This window comes from Empidonax traillii, unplaced genomic scaffold (assembly GCF_003031625.1).
Source record: "Empidonax traillii isolate 1590-97213 ecotype Southwest subspecies unplaced genomic scaffold, ASM303162v1 scaffold458:size851334, whole genome shotgun sequence".
In the NCBI taxonomy this organism is placed as follows: domain Eukaryota; kingdom Metazoa; phylum Chordata; class Aves; order Passeriformes; family Tyrannidae; genus Empidonax; species Empidonax traillii.
Window position 1 is genome coordinate 560,162 of NW_020955651.1, and position 22,647 is coordinate 582,808.

A 22,647-nucleotide genomic window follows, 5' to 3' on the forward strand; every position below is an offset into this window, starting at 1 on the left:
GGATTGAGCTATCCCAGGATTGAAGATGGGTATTTTTTAGATCTTGGGGAGTAAGACTGAGAGTCCAGAAGATATGGAAAAGGAAAGCAGATCCATCTTTTTCTTTTTAAGGGTGAGTTGGGAAAATTACACAGTCATTTGAAAAGTAGTTCATGGAAAATGCTGCAGTAAATAATTAGGTGAACTGACATAAAGTAATAGAATGTATAAGCAGGTAGAATTTTAAAGAAAGATAAGTCCCAATATTTGTCAAAAAAATGTTACTCCTGCTATTTTAACTGAAGTACTTATGATTTGGACATACTGCAGTTTGTTACTAAACAGATATTCCATATAGTGTCCTGAAAGACACTATATACAAATGCCATTGGACAACACGGCATATTAACATAAAGCATGTTTATAGGGACAATGTGTTTATGTATGTGAATTCATGATTTATTTAATTTTCTAATAGTTACTGGTCTACTTCCCAATACTATCTGCAAAACTGACACTATAGAGTATTTTTTTTTTGATTATCTAAAACAATTCCCCATCAACAGACGAGAGAAAACAAAACTCTTTTTTTTTTACCAATAATATATGCTCCCCCAAAAAACCCAACTATATTGGTGAAAACAGAGAGAGAGAAAGCTTACTGAACTAATTTATTTGAGAAAAAAATTACTGTTCTCAGGGTTTTATTTTTCACATTTTATGAGAAAAAGCACTTGGAGCAGATAAATGTGTAGACCTTTGAATACAATAAAAGCATGTGCATGGAAATTCCTTGCCTATTAATCCAAGAAGGTAAGCATTTTGATTATACTCCACTGAAAGAAAACTGGAAGGGACACACACATTTATATAGTAAACCGAACAATTGAAAAGAAATAATATATGTATTGTAATAAAAATTTGTATTACTGCCAAGAAATAAGTGCTCATGCCAAAAATGTTTTGAAGTACAGCTGCCAAAAAAAAGCTGAGAGCATTATGAAACACACTAAGTCTATACATAGAGGGGGCTTAGAGAAAAAAAAAAAAGGAGTATATTTATGCTTAGAATTCAAGTATATCAAATCATTATGATTATTTTATGCACAATAAGCAAGGTTCTGAGCATGTTGGCAAGCATTCAAGAAAGCATCATGTTGCTTAAGGACCATGTTAGTCTTTAAATCCAGGAGACAGGTTCAAAGAAAAATATTTAACTCCAGTGTTTGAGACAAGCTAAAAGTTCAAAATGACCCAAAAAATTCAGTGTTGTGTCAGACATGGGTTAATAACATTCCTGACATTGTTAACTCTTGATGAAGGTGATTTGAGATGCACAGAGCAGGGATCCCTGGATCTGTCCTGAAAAAGATGAGAAGTGAGTTGCCATTGCTGTCATGTCTTTCAAATGAGAACCTCCACAAGGAAGCTGGAGGCTCTTAGGAGGTATTCTTACTCTGCAATTTCCAAAACAGTACTCTAACCAACAGGTTATGGGGACTGGATCATGAATGGTTAGCTTTCCTCTTGAAGTTAGTCCTTTGAAGGGTCAAAAAAATCAAGACTCAGGGACCCAGGAGGGGAACTGGAAACCAAAGGCCAGTGACCAGACATGATGATTGGGAGACAGAGTTGCCATCTTCTGAGAAGAGACTAAAGGGTTGGGGTCTGTTCCTGAGCAAAGAAGTCTGAGGAATGACATACTGAGGTTTAAAATTTCTTAAGATGGAGGGTAAGATGAAGGCAGAACTGTTATTAACCAAATCTTACAGTACTGGAACCAGAAGACATTCAGTGACACTAGTAGGAGGTGAGCTTAAAATAGCTGGAAGAAAGTACAGGTATCACAGCAGGTATCAAACCTTTGGAACTCTCTGCCACAGGAGATTTTTTATGTTCATCTGTGGAAAAGAACTTCAGACACGTTCTCCTCCTTATTCCTTCTTGTGGTCTGGCCAAAGCATCTCAGTGCTTAGATTGCTTGTGATATCTGATGCAGGAGCCTAACCTCTGTCTGATTGCTACATGACATCTTCATCTATGTCATGGTTAAAGTATGTTTTATTTTCTATCCCTTTTTCCAATACTGTTTTGGAATACTGTTTCTTTAAGAGCAAACCCTGCAGCTGGGCATCTGGGGAGTTGGGGGGGAGGAAGAGGAAGACATCAGCAAGAAGGAACAAAGTCACTCTCTATTCTGGACCATGCTGCTGGCTGGTGGGGTGGAGTGAGAGATACACACACTGTTGGAGCCACCCCCAGGAGTCACCACTAAACCAGCACCCTCCTCTACACTCCCCCCCTGAACTTCTCAAAAGGGAGTTGCCCAGGTCCGTGGCTGTAGCAGCCAGAGGAAAATTGAAAGTAAAACTAACTCTGTGTCCACTGCACCACTCCACAGTCCCTGGATGTCCTGCCTCATGGGCATTATTGCTGATCCTAAATATACAAATCTGAAGAAATTTTTATTTGCTTTAACAAGGCAGTTTTCTGCATAATTTTTCACAATTAATCATTGTTATAACAATTTCAGTTATGATTTTTAATTGTTATTATGAGTAAGCATCTTAGAATTAAGATCAATAATAAATATCCCAATAAAAATAATTATCACGGAATATTCTGAGTTGAAAGGAACCCACAATGACCATCAAGTCCAACTCTTGAACAAGTAGGGATGGATACCATGCTGGGATAGACCCTGCAACCTCAACATTGTTAGTACTATGCTCTAAGCAACTAAGCTAATCTCAGGTTATAATAGTAGTGTCATTACATCTTAAATTCCAATTTCAATTTTATCCAGTCCTTTGATAAAATCTACATTTATTGAAGATGGGCTGAGAGAGGGCTCAGGTATTCTGCACAGTAAATAAATAAAAAAATAAATAATAATGAAAATAGTGTGATTAAAGCCATAACTTCTTTCTCCTACAAAGCTCTGGCTAGTAATATGGTGCTGGCTCACTTCATTTCCAGCTGCTAGATTTCACTAAAAGAAGCTAAAAATAAATTCAATGCTTTCCTAAAATGACTTTTCAATGTAAGCAAGTGCTGCAGTTGCCATAGGGATGTTGTAACATCACAAAGGGGAAGCAGTTCACATAGTGGTAAATAAGCACACTAGTGGGCAAGTTCTCCATTTGAGCATGGAAGAAATTACTGACAGTAATTTTTGAGAGAGGAGGTTTTAAAGAAAAAAGAAAACCCAAACCAACACAAATGAAAAGATCACCATTGATGTAGTCTGCAGCAGTCCAAATCCCTGAATGGAAGATTTCACAGGTCTACATTTCACATCTGTGAAGATGAAAGACACATGCTGCCTGTGTTAAGTGCTGTAGCACCTTAACTGCAAAACCTATATCTTCCCTTGAGAAGGAATGAAAATATCTTTGAATTTTGTGAAAACAAAAGCATCATCAAGTTCTTGCATTTACCACTTGTGCGGTAAGCCTGGAGCTGTCCAGCTTGTCCTTATTTTGCCTTCTCCTTTGTAATGCATTAAGTGACTTATAGTACATTTTCTGCCTTATATTATCCATTTATTCTGAAAGTCACTACAAACAAACATAATGATGCCCCAAAAACAAATGGGCTTCCTTTCCAAGATTTCTTCATAATGTTCTACATCATAAAATTTCAAAGGTCAGATGATATAAATAAAGAGTGACTTCACTAAAGTTGATTCTACTGTCCTGATTTACAGCAAGTAGTAATCTAGCCCCAGTAATTCAAGTTTTTCATTCTGTGTTCAACCCAGAATAGAAAGCAAATGGCTGGATAATAAATATCATGGAAACAAGAAAAAACCCCCACAAATCCTATAAAGAATCAATTTAGGAAAAAAGAAGACAAGCCAGATTGTCTGTCATTAAAATAAAATTCGCTGGGATTTTGAAACAAGATCATTTAAATACAAAATATTATGATAGTTTCTACCTTCTAATTTTTTTTTTTTAAGGCTGACAGTTTTACCAGTGTCACCAAGTCATTACTAACTTGCTGTTCTGAATCCAGGATCAAAGAGGTCCCCTTCCGAGTTAGATCTTCCCATTTTCTGGATTGGTCTCTCACAACACTGTTATGCCTCCCTCTACTTTGAACCCATACTCACTTGGTTTCTCAGGTAAATCATTGAAGTGTAGGTGTTACCCTGAAACGTGCCCCATTTACTTTGCAGAATATGTGTAGATACAGAGTGAGTAGTACAGCAAAGGCTGGTCAAGGACGCTGACCAGTAAACATTTTTTTTCATATTTTTTCTTTCATATTTTTCAATGAGATTTTTTACCTCTGCTAACTTGAGACAATTGCCGAGGTGCTTTGAAGGTAGTAACACCTTAGGCTCTATTTTTCTTGTAATTGTTATAGATACAATTATGGATACTTATTCCTGGTTGGGATTTAACCTACATTACATTTATGTTTCCATTTTACACTATTAGGCCCACAGTAGAGGATGAGTGCTCGAACATAATATTTATATCCCAAAGAAGTTCTCCATGAGCAGATCATATCAGCTTTTGTATTAACACCGCCATCAGGGAAGAATTAAGTTTGAAGAATCATCCATCTTCCCCGATCTATCTCAATTAAACTAATATTGTTTGGGATCATGAGGCTGGTCAAATACAGCAGATCTGAAGATGCCCTTTAGAGTTTGAATCACAGTGCAAAATGCTAACTTGAAAATCTGAGCTTTTTCCTCAGCCTTTTAGTGTCCAGTGTTCAGAGCCTGGTGGATAGGAAAGAGCGAGTATTTACAAGTGGACCTCTAAATGTTAGTTGGTTAGATCATTACCAAGGCTGCTAGAACCTCATAGACCAATCTGGATTTAGAGTGAGATAAGAGTTATCTTTCCAGCTTTGTATGAAGAAAATTTGTGTGTTGCACTGCTCACCTAAATTTCCTTTATAGTCAACAGGAAAAATAACATTAGATAGGTTGAATTAATCTGATTATTTTAGATGTACTCAAGCATGAGATAAGTAAGGTGAACTATGCTTTGTGTATGCCTATTTATCTCTTTTGCTTATAATGGAAACCTAGAATGAACAACTCAGATGGGTACATTTAGATGACAGATGTCTCAGTTTGGGCAGGCAAAAGTCACCTTGGCTGCTCAGACTGTCCTTGCAAGCAGTCAACATTCACTCTGAGCTTAGCTCGCCTGCAGATACCATGCTCCCTTCTGGAAGACAATGCCAGAAACTGCTTTACAAGGATCTCAGAAGCTTTGCAGGCAGCGACTGGTGGCAAAGGCATATGTGTCAACTGGAGAATGCAGACCATATGTGCTGGATGCACAGAAAATGCAGTGGTCAGATCTGGCAATACCATCAGTGTTGCCTCTTACCCTACTCCAAGCACATCTGGTGTGCAGGTAGCAGCCATTTCAGTGTACATGGAAGGAAAGTGGCAGTACATTTATCCTTTCATCAGGGTCTAGTGACCTGAGTATTGCCTCTTGCTCTCCTTCTTGCCCTCCTGTTTATGTCCTTCTGTCTGTCTCACCCACAGAGAGATGTCATATCTTATACAGTGACTCTCTTGAGAGGTGCCAGTATGATTCTCCCATGAATAATTTAGCATTTTATACTCCTTGAAATAACATCGATAGAAGAGATTTAGAACATTTTCCTCTGGACCAGCCCATGGTATAGTCCTATCACACATTGAAAGGTGGAATTTGAAGAAAAGAGTGAATTAATACTCGTCTCCCACCCTCTCTATTCTAAGCAGCGAGCTCAAAAGCATTAGTCTTTCTTTCTGTCCCATCTTTATTAAGTTTGTCCTTTGTGTCTTTCATTTCATCACAAGTGTGTGGAAATGAAATGCGCTGGAAATGGCAGGAACATTTGGCTTCAATATTTCTGAACTCTTTCTTTCAACTCTATATGAATTCTTTTCAAAAACGATTTTGTAAGTTTTCTTTTTTGGTTAAAATGATAAGAGGATATTGACCCAAATGTACAGTGAATATTGGTTGTCCCAGAAGTGAGCTCTTCAATGAAAAATGTACTTGAACAAAATACGATCCAGCTGTCCTGTCCCTCTAACAGTCTAGTACGATGGACAAATGATCAGTATGATCCAATATTTAAACTTAAAGTAGAACTGATTTTTATAGCACTGAAGAAGATCCCAGAGCGGACGGAAAAGCAGAAGAGACCCTTTTATAGACCTTAATGTTATGAAAAGACAGAAAGCATACTGCAGTGGGTGGTCTAAAAAGTCTCGTGGAATTATGTGAAGCTCTTTTTCAGGCTGGGTCCATTAAACAATTTTTGAAAGTAACAGTAATCGGGAAGAAAAAGAGTGTTCAGAGAGTTGTCAGCTTCCATATTTCATTACATTTTTGTATATATATGCATACATATATATGCATAACTATATATAGTTATATGTACAGTTTTATATTAATCATGACTAGAAAATTTTGGTTTATGTTGTGCATGTGGCTTTTCTGCTTATGTGTATGTATATAAATAAGTTTATGTCCATGTATACTAATTTGTACACAAACACATATATAAATGAACCTAAAGCCGTATTTTCCAGTTCAGACCAAATACCCTAAATACGTATGAAAGCATATGCAAGCAGTATGGACTGACTGTATGTATGTTGGAGTGGTCTTTGTAATGTTTGGAGGGTTTTTTAAATGGTGTTTACAGAGCCCTCTGATTTGAGAGTTAGGACTCAGGGGAGCCTTTTATATAGCAAGATAGAGAAGGGAGGAGTCAGGCAAGCCCTTGCTCAGATGTTTTTCCAAATGTCTGTAATAGCAGAGGCCAATTCTCCCTTCTAGGGAGCACTGATGCTGTTACACCTCCAGTTTTTGCTGGCAGAGAGACTTCTGTTTCCACTTCATTGCCATAAAATGCAAGATGGTGATCAGGCAGAGATAAACATGTAAATATTAAATTAATGTTTCATTTTCATTTTATTTGTGTTAGCTGTTTACAAATAAATAACGAGTAGAACCTGTTAATCAGTTGAATATGCATGAGTGCATACCTCCATTTACAGTACTGTCTGAATCAAGCTTTGAGAGTGATACTGTTAGTGCCATCAAGGCAATTGTCCATTGAGGCTAGGTTACACACCACCCCAGTAGAAGAACTAAAAGGAAAAGCTCATTTGAAATGGCAGAAGTGTGTCTGTTGGGATATTGCAGTCACAGCAGGCTGTCCAAGCTGCGCAAGAGGTGGAGGAATTAGTCAGTTTGTTCCTGTTCATCCTAATTCAGCCTCCAGCTAAAGTTCAGTCAACTTCCTCCCCATTACTGATATGTGAGTTATGAGAGTATCTCATACTCAAGCTGATCACTAAAGAGGCTGCTAGACAGGACAAACTGTCAGTGTCTGCCCCATATTGACCTGCTACTATATTTACTGGCAAGCCAGGAAACTGTTGAACTTCTCTACACCCAGAGAGACAGGAACAGTCCTAATGCATTCCCCTGTTAAGCAGTTCAGATAATCAACCCTTTCAAAACTTTCCCAATCTGAAATAATGTTGGTAGGATTCTGTATTTTCATAAATGCCTATCCTCTTAGAGTTTTCTTCCTTCTCTCTCTCTCTCTGCCTCTTGTGCAACTTCTGAAAATGAATTAAATATTAAATTCTTGCCATAGTTTATATGGAAGCTGACAGATATACTGAGCCAGCAGTACATGCCAGATATGTTATATGTCGGCTATCCTACATCGGATACACTGCCCTGGCAGGCATACCATGCCAGCTTCTGACAGCATATGCTATGCCAGCTTCTGCAGTTTCTGACCAGAAGCTGGAGAATTCTGGAATTATAGAAAGTAAGGTGAGACAGGACATTGTAAGTCAAAGACAAAGACAAGACCAGCTATTTCTGAACCATCCCTGAAAGATGGCCATCTTACTGGTTCCTGAAACCAAGAAGTCATCATAATTTCACAATCCCAGGGCAAACTATTCTAGTAAATAACAACCAGACAGTTATATATCTTTTTTATAATATCTAATAGAGATCTTTCTTGCTACAATTTTATATTACCTCTAGTTCTTCTCTCGGAGAATGAAGAATGAAATTCTTTTTCCTTGACAGTTACCTTTAACACATGTGAAGACCATTGGCTCATCTTTCCTCCCACAACTTGGTCATCTGTTTTACAAACAAAATGAACATAATTCTTCTGGTCCTTTTGTACAGGTTGAATTCTTTAGATTGCAGTTCCTTCCAGTTGCAGACCTCTGGACTCTCTGAGAGTTAAATTTAAGGATGACCATTAAACAAGATAAACTAATGATTTTTCTATAATCAGAGAATCTAAAATGAAAGTGCAAGAATGAGTTCTTATTTCTTTCCAGAGATGTAAAACAGTCTTTTATTTCATATTTTTCAACGAGATCTTTTACCTCTGCTAACCTGAGACAATGCTGAGGTGCTTTGAAGGCAGTAACACCTTAGGCTCTATTTTGCTTGTAATTGTTATAGACACAATTATAGATACGCATCTAAAAATAGATATCTACCAAACTCTCTGCAATGAATGCAGAGAGAATGAGAATGATCTCATCACACTCGGAAGGGAAGCATATGCATGGTCCCTTAATCTAGGAATAGATCTTGATATGTCATTGATGTTATTTTACATGGAGGAAATGCATTTCTTTGTATTTGAAAAGATCACTGTGAGAAACATTGTACGGTTCAAAGGTTGTTTGAGATCCCTTTTTGACTGATCCGGTGCTGAAAGTCTGTGGCAAGTTACTTGCTGCTCTCGCACTTCCTTAAGCTGACATTCTTTGAGCCAATTTTAGTTGACTGAATGGTGATGTCAGCCCATCGGATTGAAATAATTGTCACATACCAAGAGGGGAAATCTTCAAAGACTGCAACAAGGAAGTGATTTTTCCACTCAGCTATTCAGAATGTAAGCATACACACGCTCGTCTCTGGTGTATCCAACTCTGACTTAAGGGAGCAAGTGCAGAGTGTGAAACATGTCCCGGAATCCCTGCTACACCCTATTGCAACAATACTGCAGATACAAACAGGAGCAGAGCATCTACTTGATAGGGCTCTGTAGTATGTCAGCAATGGGAACAGTTGTTGAAAAAGCACAAAATACCACACATCCCTTAGCTGAAGAAATCCTAATTGTGATCACACATGACTGTGGAACACAGTAGAAGTGGCAGACAACAGATAGTATATATGGATTCACAGTGACAGACTTTGTAGGTAGGATTACTGAAACTGGGTAGATATGCCAGAAGCCATTTCTCAGTTGTAGATTTCCATGCTCATGTCTTCTAATAAGAAACTGTGATGAGAAGCAACAGCAGTATATCCCTCACAATGATAAAAAGTACATAATTTAGGTGCTAAATATGAAATTTGTTTAACTGTGTTTACTTTGCAGTGCTGTGGAAAGAGACCTGGGGGTCCTGGTTGATGGCAAATTGAGTATGATTCAGCAGTGCCCTGGCAGCCAGGAGGGCCAAACGTGTCCTGAGGAGCATCAGGCAAAGCATTGCCAGCTGGTTGAGGGAGGGGATTGTCCTGCTCTGCTCTGCACTGGTGCAGCCTCACCTTGAATATTGTGTGCAGTTTTGGGAACTGCAATGTGAGAAAGTTATTAAGCTATTAGAGTGTCCAAAGGAGGGAAATGAAGATGGTGAAGGGTCTTGAGGGGAAGCCATGTGAAGAGCGGCTGAGGGCACTTGGTCTGTTCAGCCTGGAGAAGAGGAGACTGAGGGGAGACCTCATCGGAATCTACAATTTCCTCGTGAGGAGAAGAGGAGGAGCAGAAACCAGTCTCTTCTCTATGGTGACTGGTGGTTGGATATTAGGAAAAGGTTCTTCACCCAGAGGGTGGTTGGGCACTGGAACAGGCTCCCCAGGGAAGTGGTCACAGCACCAAGCCTGACAGCCAAGAAGTATTTGGATGATACTCTCAGGCACGTGGTGTGACTCTTGAGGATGATCCTGTGCAGGGCTAGGAACAGGACTTGATGATCCTTGTGGGCCCCTTCTGACTCAGCATCTTCTGTGATTCTGTGATGCTTTATCAAAGCCAAGTAATTTATTGAACAGACATAAACAAGAGGTGCAATCTTGAAATTTCTGCTACATGAAACAAGGTCAAATGCCATAAAAGCTCCAAGTAATCTTGATCTTTACATAGAGACATTTTGCATCTTTAGTCCCATTTGGACAGAAGGCGAAGATCTTTTGTCTCCTTATTTTTCCCCAAACTGAAATGCTTTCTGAGAGGTTGTTGTCCTTTTCAAACTCTCATCTTTGAAAACAAAACCTCAAAAACAGGAAAGGTAAAAACACAAAATAAAATAAAGAAAAAAATCTTCAATCAAAGTAGCCAGGTCTTGGTTACTTACACTTTTTATTTTCCCAGTGTATTTCCTTTCCCATTTCCCCACTGGCCAACACTGACGGCTGAAATGATTTTTCAGCAAATACAGTTCACTTCTGGATTATTAGGGTGTCTTACATTTATATAACAGCAAGGAAGGTCTCATTGACACATTTGTTCCTTGCAGATGTTCCCTGCCACAATTCCTTTTCCAGTTCTGGACATGCTGAATCTTTCTTTCCTTGTCTTAGGTCTGCATGAATAGGACCATTATTTGGATTTCTTTGGTACTCATTTGCTCTATTTCATTCTACATGTGCTGTTGTGTAAGTGATAATTCAGGTACATCCATGAGAACTTTATACCCACATTCTCATTTAAGTCACAACCATTGGTTTTGTCAGATCACAAAGCAAAGCTCTTCTGTGTCTTGCCTGACCACAATTTCAGGGGATACTTTCAGCATCTGGAGTTCAGGGAGGCAGAATGGTCTGTGGGAATCAGCTTGCAGACAGGAAATTTACATGAATGCAGTGAACATAGTGCTGGATATTATGCTAACCTATAAAAGAAAATCTTAACCATCACTGCTGTAGACTAAAGAGTCATATTTGATCAGCTGCTCTTTTGAATTGTACAGAGACTTATACAAATGCATCCGAAATTTTTTTTTAGGACATATTTTAGAACATTTATAGAGGAAATTGAAGAAATAACCTGCACATTTGTCTCTAACATAAATAACACAAAGCATATCCCTATATAACACTTTCACATTACTAAAATGAATTTGCTTCTTGACTCCATATTTAAATTATTTGCCAAGCTAACAGCCACAAGTCATGACAACTGACACAAATCACAGCATTTTTTTATGATGCTAAGTCTTTTCTGCTGAAATATAAGCCAATCAGTAAAGTACTGGCTAATAATATTGAATACTGTTTTGTAGTGCTTCACTGTCCATACATAGAATAATTAGGAAACACAGAGATTTATACTTCACGAATAACATATTCTAAGAAAGGATTAGCTCTATTTAAGCCAGTTTAGTTGAGAAGAATTGATGGAGAACAAATTTTCAAAATGTTAGTACACTCAAAAATTTGATAAATATTATTCAGATTTTCACTCAACCTATTGCCTTTTCATGTAAATATCCCCAAATTATTTACAAGTTTGAACATATGAAAGATCAGTGGTGTTGCTAGCATCTTAGCCTTTGAGTTAGATCGGACTACAGAAGCAATGTTCTAAATCCTAAATTCCAGCAAAAAAAAACATTTCCCAAAAGAGTACTCCATGCGCAGGTTGAAGAAAATTGAAGGCCTGGACACACAGAAAAAATCACTGGTCAGAGATTCCTTTCATTGGGGCTGGCTCTAACTTTGCCTAGGAGGCAGCATGATACCCTACCCAGCCAAAGCTCTTATTGGTGAATCAACCATATTTAAATCAACAAACCATGTGTTTCTGAGGATCATCACATTTTTTTCAAATCTCACTGACAGGATGGTATCTCCTGAACATAAGGGCCCTCAGAGCTATCCTTGGACTATGCATTTTGATACCACTATGTGTGTGAGAGTTAGGAGAGCTAGGTACAATCCAGTCTGAAGACATTGTAAATGTTTCCCCTTAAAACAGAGTGAGGAAGAAGGAGCTTTGGAGGACAAAGAAATTACAGTATTCAAAATATGCTCCATTCTCCCCTCCTGTCGAGTCTCCATCACCTCAAAACTAGCAGAGGTATAGACCCATATCAGGACTTTAAAGCATTTTCTTTTAACTTCCCTTGATTTTATTATGCTGAGAATTTTTACATACTCATCTTTTACATGTATTTTTACTCCTTTGTGGTCTAAAACAAGCTCAGAGGAGTTAGCTGCTCTCTGATTTACATCATTCTTGTATTTCTTTCCACCCTAGTGGCATAATTTTTGTCAGAAGATGTGATGCCCCAGGAATTCCCTGATATGTTTCCTATGTTTCCCTTGGGAGCCCCTGGTGGTCTAGAGGTTAAGGACGCAGCGCTGTCACCGCCAGGGCCCGGGTTCGATTCCTGGTCAGGGCCACTCCCCGGGCAGAGGGAGCTTGTTAGCCCTGTAAGGCAATCCATCTACGTCCTGAGGACCTCGCTGCCACCGTCCAAGCTCGCTTGGCCCCGGCAGATGAACCTTAGGATTAAAGGGTGGCCTCAGTTCCGCGCACACTGTGTTTCACCTAAAAAATCCAATGCGTGGGCTGGAAGGTGTAAAGACCTTCCCCCGTTCTTTGTTCGCGAAGACTGGCCATTATGTTTCCCTTAATTTTTCTATAGCTTAGAGGAATTCAATAATTCCTGAAATCATCACCAGACATTGTGACATTTATGATTAAGCATATGGCAGTGGCATCAGCTCCATCCACTTTTCAGCCAGGTACAATAGAAGTGTGACTTCTGCTTGCCCCCCGTCTCCGAAGACATGCATCTTCTGGATATCAAGGAAAGAGACTATTAGTATGATGCTCTCAATGGGTGGCTCAGTCTCCTGTGCAGCCTGTTTGACCTTATGGCATCTAGTGGCAAATGAGTTTGTAGGGAAAATTAAATGATCATTGAACCAGCAAAAATTGGTTTCATCTTCATATGTGAGAGCAGGAAGGATGGAGCTTGCATTGCATAAGGATAGTGAGGACACATTGCTGACTGCCAGACTACCTTACTAGTCTAAACCAGCCAGGCACCATAAGCTACATGACCAAATTAGTTTCAGCACTAAATTACAGAGCTTCTAAGACTTTCTAAATATGGCTTTGAACAAGGTAGTTAAGAAGTTAACATTACCCACCTTTTGAAAATCAACGTGTTATTTTTCTACTTCGTTGATCTTAATTTATTTCTTCCATAAAGCCATGTAAGACATTCTTTTCTATCAGTATGAGTGCCTCTGAATATTACCCTTAGAAATAGCACAACAGATTTTGATATTGCCTTGGCAAAAGAACTGAGCCTCTCTTCCTAAGTGAGATTCACTAGTGTTTTGATTTTACCAGATGTCACAATACTTTCTTCTCCTGTCTAGTATTAAAATATATATGGAGCAATATGCTGGATAGTGGCAATCCAGACTTCAGAATCAAAAGATGGTTGTCTCATAAATATATGATTCCATGTTCAGGCACCATACTAATGTAAGTTGATAGAGACTTCTAGCTCTGCTGGAATAACAGTCTGCAATATTTAAACTGACGTCGTTTTAGTACAGTAGTTTTGCAGAGGGGCCAGCTGTATGCAAACAGAAGCAAATTAGTAAACATTATAGATGATGTAATCTTCCCTAATTTTTTTCTTAAATAAACTCAAGTGTTAAAAATTCAAGACAAAATATATATATATTAAAATTTCCATAGGAGTTATCTCCACAAATGCAAAATATCATACATGAATTAATGAGTGCTTAACTGCTGTTATTTGGTAGCTCTGTAATGCATGAGAAAATGGCTGTGAATATAGAATTTACAATCCTTAATATGTTCTGAAGAATACCAGTATTTATATTATGTACCTCCTTATATCCATGTAAAAAAGAAGAAAAAAGAAAGTATGATGGAAAGTTTAGTATTGCTCATCATTTGGAGTGACTGAAAAGGTATTGTTTGAGAATGCTTTTTAGTGAAATGCTTTCAACTAACTTCTTTCCTTTACTGAAATACTGTCAGATTAGATCGACTTTACATGGACATCTAGTGGGAAATGCAGAAGGAGATATTTGGCCATTGTACAACTGCAAAAGACTCTGTAGTCAAATCTCTTAAGACAATTGAGATTACAAGAATACTGTAAAATGCTATTCTGGGAGTTGTTGATAACGTCCTTTCTCCTGTATTCTAGAAATGTCTCCTTTTCCCTGGTAACTGCCGCTTCCTAAAGGTGCTATAAAGCAGTATGCCATAATCTCTCAAGTCAGCTTTTTAAAACCAGAAATGAATGTTATATTAGGACACAGAACATGTCAATGAGTGACAATTCACTATTTAAGAAAGAAACAAGAAAACTTTCCTCAATGGATTAATGAATGAGATACATTAATACAACAAGTCTTTCTTATTTCCTTTCCTGTGGGATATACTCACATTTTGGCAGTTAATAAAACTCGAGAGGCCAGAAAATATATTTGGGACGGTTGAGTGTGTTTGTCTGCCAAATTAAATAACAGACCAGAGACACTGGAAGAGGACTAGAGATTGTACAAGATAAGTGAAAGCAGTGCCAGCTGAGAGGTCTAACGGTCTCACTGGAAAATGGCTTGAACAGCTTGCAGCTGAGATGAGACAAAAAGTCCATGTGGATAGAGAAGACCATCTGTCTCTGAATACATTTTTTCATTTAGAGTTTAGGAAAGATACAGAAATGATTTGGGTTCTTTGATTTGCATTGTGAAGGGAAAATGGGAAAAGATGGTTATGTTCTTCTGACACTACATTGTGACTTCAGCTTTTTCTTTGTTCAAGAGAAAACCTTCTGCTTGAAGAAACATTAAAGCCCAGTGCTATAAGCAAAGCGTCAAACAGCTCTCTATTAATAACACTGAATAATAACAGTTAGTGCATAACTGATTCTAACAGCAAAGGAACTGTATCCAGATGAAAGTGATGAAAATTTATAGATTATCACAAATATGAGCCACATTTCACTAAAAGATGTGGCAATACAATGTGTTTGCCAAAATGCTTAAAATCTGAAAGTTTTGTTTATGTCCAACATTTAGGTCTAAACACAATGGATTAAACAATTGTTAAGAGAAACATAAAAGCCATGGTCAGATTTACATGGAAATATTGTAGAGGAGGTGTTATTTGGAACATGAGTATTGGAAAAAGTTCTAAATAGTAGTGGACAATGACATGCTTCAGGGAGAATAGCAGACAAAGAAGGAGCAATCTAATAATTATTGCTGTCCTTATAGGCTCTACTGTGCTAATCCTGAGTCACAAATTAAAAAAAAAACCCTCATAGATTTCAAAGGAACTCCTTCCCTGAAGAATTTAATCACTTAATGAGAGAAAAAAATACAGGGAATAAATAAATATGCAGTAAGAAAGAAGAAAGAAGCATAGAACAAATAATGAACGTTCTTGCTCATTTTTAACTGATAGGAGCATTGGAAGGGCAAGATATGTCTTTGGGATAGCAAAAAGGATTTAAGAGAAAGGGAGTAAATAAGAGATAAGTATGGATAGTGTAGTGTAGATAGGAGCAAGTGTAAGCAGCTTGAATGTGATGTTAAATGATAAGTTGAGCTGATCAAGGATTCAGATTAGAAATGGTTTTCAAAACTCAATTTGATAGCCTCTACAGGCTGTGTTCTGTGTGCTGAGCACTCTTACCAGAAGCAGCCAAGAATATTAGGAAATAGTTGCTGCTACTCACTTGCAGAGAAATTAGCCCTCATCAAAGACTTAATGGTTGAGACTTATTCTAAGGATGTACTCCATGCTCCAGAGTCTCTGAAAAAATGCTTAAAACAAATATATCATTTTTTAACTACTCAGTTATTAAAGTCTTTAGATAAAATAAGTCACAACTGCCTAATCACAGCATGGAGATTGTCAAAACTAGATGAGATCAGCCTTGACTTTTTCCAGCTCAGTCTTGGAAATCCCCAAAGATTTTCAAGGAGTATCCAGGGCTGGAGATCCTACAACCTCTTGCCAGTGTTACACTGTGCCCCCAGGACAGGTGTTTCCCAATATCCACTCTGAGCCCCAATTATTCTCCTTCAGAAATGCCTATCAATTCTCATAATTCCTAACAGAAGTTAAAAGGCCCTTTATTAAAGACAGTTGCAATGCCATGAGACAAGTTCCATACATTCAACTATACTTCTCATAGACTCATTTTTCCGTTAGAGAAAGCAAGAACCAAACCAGTCAATTACTTAAAGGGGGAATCACACAGATGTGCTTAAGTATTTATACTGTTTTATATTCAATGTATGCCTCTATTTAACCATTGCCTATGTTATGACCAAAATGGCACATGGTTCTTGTAATCATACTTTCCCCCGTGGTGCTAAGCAGAGTTTTAACCTAACAATAGAGTGGTGAAAAGCGTCTTACTGCATGTAAAAGTAGACTTCTGAGGTTATACCTTACCCTGGATTCATGCTATAGGCTGCCCCTGTTATGAATGAAGTTTTGGCCACTCGAGATGGGCAGTTGAATGCAGCTGGATATAATGCTTGTCTTATGTGCTAGAGATGCTGGCATTCCTCAGCTACCCAGGTTTCCTCTGTCCTTTAAGGAGTTCTTTTTGAGCTCTATAATGCCAGTAGTGTATCCTACTGTTGACACACTCCAAGTTGTTCTTCAACCCATTCTTCATTCTTAAATAAACAGATTTCCCAGTTTGAACAAAACATGTAAATGCACATATGCTGGATCCCTATGCTGCTTCCTACTTCCAATACGAGCATGTTTGTCAGTGATAATATTCTGTTTCTCTCTACTGGCTCAAACAGGAATGCAATTTTCTCTATATATCTGGATGAGGAATAGGTACCGAATAAGCTGTTAGTCATTTAGCATGGGTCTTAGATCTTTCAGTTTTAAAATGTTGATCCCTTAGTTAATAATCTTCATGGTTTTGGTTTTGCCTTTAACAAAATGAGCACTTTAACTGTTGTGGAAGCATTCATGCAAGTCTGAATAAGCCTTTACATTTCCCTTACAAACTCGATGACCACAGTTTTGGAACTACATTTGTGGTTTACTTCTAATTTGTATCCCCTTGTTAATGTACATTTTAAAGTATAGAATTAACTTAAGAAAGAGTAATTGTGCTCTAACATAACCATCTGCAGCAAAAGAGTAAGTACTTGGCAACACTAACTAGTTCACAGAAGTTCTTACTAGATATAAATAATCCCATTTTCTGGCAAGAAAATCCTCACAATGTGATCTTTAGTTGGAGGAAAGAAAAGTTATGTTAGTTGGTGTATATAACAGTATAATGTAGTTATTATTAAAAAAGTGACCGTGTAAAAATGGCACCTTGTTAAATAGTGTAACAACTCTCTGTGCATGTTCTAGGGCAGATTGGTTTACACTGTTTAAAAAAACACAAAATTTATTGCTTTCTACTCCTACTAACACTGCTGAGCCAATACAGAGCCACACAGAGCAGCAAGAGATCAGAGCCAAATACTGACTGAAGTGTTTTAGCATGACCAAAGCGGACCCTAAACATGTAAGTAATTAATACAGATTTTAAAAATGGGACATGTAGACCTAGATTTTTGAAAGAATCCCCTTTCTAACATAAACCTTTATGTCAGAGATTTTGCAGAACATGCCTGGTATTTCAAGATGTCTTGTGACTCTGGCAGCATTGATGCTTCCCACTGGCAACTGAGTGGCCAGAGGTTTCAGGCATGCTCCGCTCTTGTAAGGATGGCTGAGATTTATGTACATGTAGCTCTCTGGTCAGAGACGCTCCACACCAATCCCTTTGCTTCAGGTGGATTAGTGATAAATGCTGCACAGTGCTTCTAGACAAATGCTTCTAGATCAGCAAAGTAGATGTGCTCAGGGCTGCTCTCCAGCACAGGGACATTGCAGAGCAATGTGCCTTATCCCTGCTGTTAACTCTATTCTCCTCCAGTTCAGAGTGCCTGTATTTCTCTGAGATAAAAACCCCAGTGGATCTGGGTTTTATCCACGTTTTCTTTTAGTTAACCCATGCACAAAACTGTTACCTTCCCAACATTAATTGTTCACTTTGCCATGGAAGACATTCAAACATACAGTGTGAAGAACTTCACTAGAGGTAGATTTAGTCTTCTACATAAAGGTTAACAAAACATTATTTTTACTTTAAAATTGCATTTGAATGAAAGTACACCTGATCTACAGCTGACAGCCTGTTGTCACGAAGACATAGAATTTGTTTTCCTTCAGTACAATAGTAATGAAGCCAAGCTTATTATTTTCCTACCTTTTTAAAATTTTCCACTTCATTGCATAGTAAACATCATAGAATTTTTAATACTTTATTTCTTTGAGACTTTCAGTCCTGCTTTACTAGAAATCTGAAATTCCTGGATTTTTCAATTATTATTGGTCTCAGCCATGAATGGCTTAAGTGACTGATATTAACAAATAAATAGAATGAAAAGTAAAGAGGGTATTTTTATTTGCTACAGAATTACAGTGTTTGCATGCTCTTATTTTTTCACATCAGATTTCTTCTACCAATAAATTGTATTCTTAATTCTTCTATTTGTATGTAATGTGAAACCACTCTTTAAATGAACATAGCATTGATATAGCAGAATCTAATATTAGTTTACATTACAACTAAAAAGGTACAGAGAAAATTCCAAAATTGTATCTTTATCTAACAAAAAAATGACAAATTTCTACTGTAGCAATAATCAATGGCATCCATCTTCTAGGGAATTTACTGTAAACCCTCTACGATACACTTTTAGGATGTTTCCAAATATTTTCAAAGGAGCAATAGATTTTTGGTCATTTCAGTTGTAATACCTGTTTCCAACTTCAGTAAGTTTGGGATTTTTTTTATTTTCCCAGAAGGAAACTGTTATCCTTTGATTCACTGAAATCATCCTTGCAGGTAATTTTGGTTATAAAAACTGTGCACTATGTAATTTATTTTTAAGCACTTTTCAAGGTCTGCAGTGGTGACTCAGACATAATGGTCAGTTGTATGAAATGACATTTAAAGCAGCTTTTGGAGGACTAGTATGTAAACCTTAACTGTAACTATTATATGTTGTATTCTGGAAAGTTTTTCTTACATAAATGGTTAGAATAAACAATGACTTTGAGATAGCTAGAGTTAGGTATGAAAAATCCTACCCATGATGTCCAGAGGGGTATCTACCATCATAGACTGGAAGAGCACTACAGATAAATACATGAAAAGTTGTTTGTTGAATCATTCTCTTTCCTCCAGCATGGCTTAGTCCTTTGATGCCCCAGGAATATGACCAGGTAACCACTTTGTAGTTACTTAGCCTCAGTTTATTTGCCTTAATATGATCAAATTTTTAAACTGTGCATTCTTTTGTGAGAATAAACACATGAATGAAAAGTCAAAGCAGTGCCACTTGAAAAATAAGCTAGGTGGCGACTGAAGGAAATTTTTTGCTCTCTCTGAGGAATGCTGATCCTGCTGAGCCAAAAATGATACTTTTGACTTCCAGTTCACTTAACTGGAACCAGATTTAAGCAGAGGAACTAAAATGATGACTCTAAGGTGGGTAAATGTAAATCTGGTTCTTGCAGGTGTCCAGTTTCCATTGAGAGAATTGCAAATTCAGCATTTCCAAATGTCAGCCCTGAGTGCTAACCCTGTTTAAGTTTGGAAAGCTCAATTGAAAATTGAATATGACTACAATAACTAAAAATGGTAAAAGTAAGGTAGAAGTTATTCTTTTTTTTTTTTTCAGACAAGAACTTGCAAACCATTTTGGTTTCCCAGTGCAATACTGCTTTTCGCAGCCATGGGTGAAATTTTTTGCTGCAGCATTTGCAGGGCTCGGAGGAGCTGAGGGAGTCATATCTAACTGGTAAAGACTGCAGCTATAGACATACTGTCTGCCTTCCCAGTTACTTCATGTCATTCATTACTGGAGATACTGTCTTAGCGGGTGCATTAGTGCCTAGTATTGCCAATAACATTCAGGTTCAGATGCTTCATGAAGAGATGGCATTTTTTACCATTAAATATCTGTAGTCATCATTCCTGAATCACTGCACTCTATTGTATTTTGGTTTTGCTGCACAATGATTTGTTTTGTTTTGTTTTTTTACTCCCTGTGTGAGTTTTTTGACTATGGTACAAAACTTATCAGATGAGTAAGCTAAAATTCTCCAAACCTTCAAAGATACTACCTCATGCTTTTTATATTTATCACGTGTTCTAACACAAATCTCCAAAATTCCTAGGAAATTTTTTTACAGACTCAATTCTGTCATAATTCTGTCTTCAGAACTCCTAGATAAAATGAGAGTTTTGAAATGTGGGTTAATGGCTAGAGCTGACCCCTATCCCTTGACAAAGACACTTATTTCCCTACTACTCCCCTTGATTCCCTACAATAACAAAAAGCAGTCCTTCCTTTCAACAGAGGCTTGAATTCAAGATAGTTACTTTAAAAATAAGACTAAAAAGCATTATATATAGTGTTACCCCCACAAGTCTCCATAGGAATTTCTGATGTAAAGAAATTGCTGGTAAAACCAGACTTGATCTTAAATTATCTATTGGCATTACCCTCAGAAAGGCCGACAACTTTTTACAGAGTGTTCCTGTTAATGTTTGTGTATCCATTCTGTATTTCAGTAGTCATAAAGGCAAGACCTGTGTCACTAAGCATATTGCCAAATGCTGTTGATTCCTAAAGTGCTAATTTTATTCCCATTAAATCCTATTGGAGAGAACTTACAGGTTTGGACTGACCTTGAATGTAGCATGGGTTCCAAGGAGACACTCAAACAGCTTGCTTTCACCATGCTTATTGCAAAGCAGCGAGAGTCTCCCTGTTCTTACCTAAGACCCCAGGGCGTTGACAGCTTCAGAAGAGACAGGATAGAGAAATTAACAGACTGTCCCATCTCTGTAAAAATGAGCAAAGTGGTTACTTTAGAAACGAGGATAAGAGAAGGAAAATTTAATGCGGTATTTTCCTCATGGTGCAAACTGTGCCATGAGTTTTGCAGAGGCTGCCTATTCATCACTGTATTTATTAGCCATGGGTGGACCTTTCTTATATACATTTCATTTTGATCAATCCCATTAATACTGATGGCAAAACATCCAGAGGCAACAAGTTCCTCATCTCCTTTATATAGACTGTGGAAAAAAAAATTAAATACATTTTATTTACATCTTTGTAAATAAATTTAATACATCTTTGCTTTTAACTTGATGACTCATGATTTCATTTAGTTCACTCCAGTTCTGATATTATGAGAAACAATGAAAATCACTCAATATTTACCTTCTTTGACATGTTTCTATCACAATTCTTTCACTTTCTATTTTCTAGGCTAAGTTTTAGTGAGCTTAGGCTCTGCTTGTGTAGAAGGGAGCCTCTGCAATTTCTTTGATCCTTCCTGTTGCCTTTACATAATTTCTTCTCTTATTCTACTGTATCCTTTTTGAGATGAAATGACCAGAAAGAGGTATGGTAATTAAAAGCTGTTTGCATCGGAAATTTGTACAGCAATGTAGCAGATTCCTGTTTCAATTTCTATTATCTTTCTACCAATTTGTAACATTCAATTTTCCTTTTGTTTAAGAACTGAAATGGAAATTTCAAACCCTGTGACTTATGGATCTTTTCCTTCAGTGGTAGAAATTAATTGAGAGTTCATAATTTGCTTGTATAGTTGGGAATCTTTCTAATGTATTTTGTGCATTATACAAATCACTACAATGAATTTTATTTTCCATTTTATTACTCTTCCACTCTGTATTACAAAATGTTTTATTTTGTTTTGTTTGAGAACAGTATGGTCAATTTTAATTTTGGCTAATGAGTTTATTTTTGTATCATTTGGTTATTTTTTGTGTAATTTTTCAATCTCTTTTTCAGACTGTTCAAGAATATGCTTGGCCCCTAAGATAGTACTATATGGGACATCTGTGACAAATCTGGTGGTGGTGGTGGTTGTTGTTGTTGTTTTGTTGGTTTGGTTTGGGTTTTTTTTGTTTGTTTGTTTGTTTGTTTTTGTTTTGTTTTTTGGTTTTTTTTTTTGAGAATGACTCTTTATTGCTGCAATTTGTCACTTATTTTTCCGACAAGTACTGATCTACAAGAAAACTTGTACTTTTCCATGTGACATTTTAGTTTCTTTGAAGAATATTGCAACAGTTTTTGAAAAGCTAAGGTGGGTTAGTTGGAAAACCTTGTCCATATGATTACTTAGTCTTGGAAAGAACTCATACCTCTCTAATATGAGAAGCATAAATTTGCTCTTCAGAGGTTGAATCTCCCAAATTATACTATGTTTATTTTTTTGATTACCAATATAATTTCTACTAATGGACCTGGACTGAAAGTCATATTCCTTGGTTTGTGGTTCTCTTTGAAGTCTTTTTTTTAATTATGTTACCATTGTTCCCTTCCTTTTGACAGTAGATGGCTTGATAGTAAGAAAGAAATTGTGAAACGTAATTCAGCAATTTTATTTCTGGGCTTCTTTGGACCCCTTAGGTGAATATCTTCTGGCCTTGCTGATTTGTTTTTATACATATTATAAACTGATTCTAAAATTTTCTCACCAATG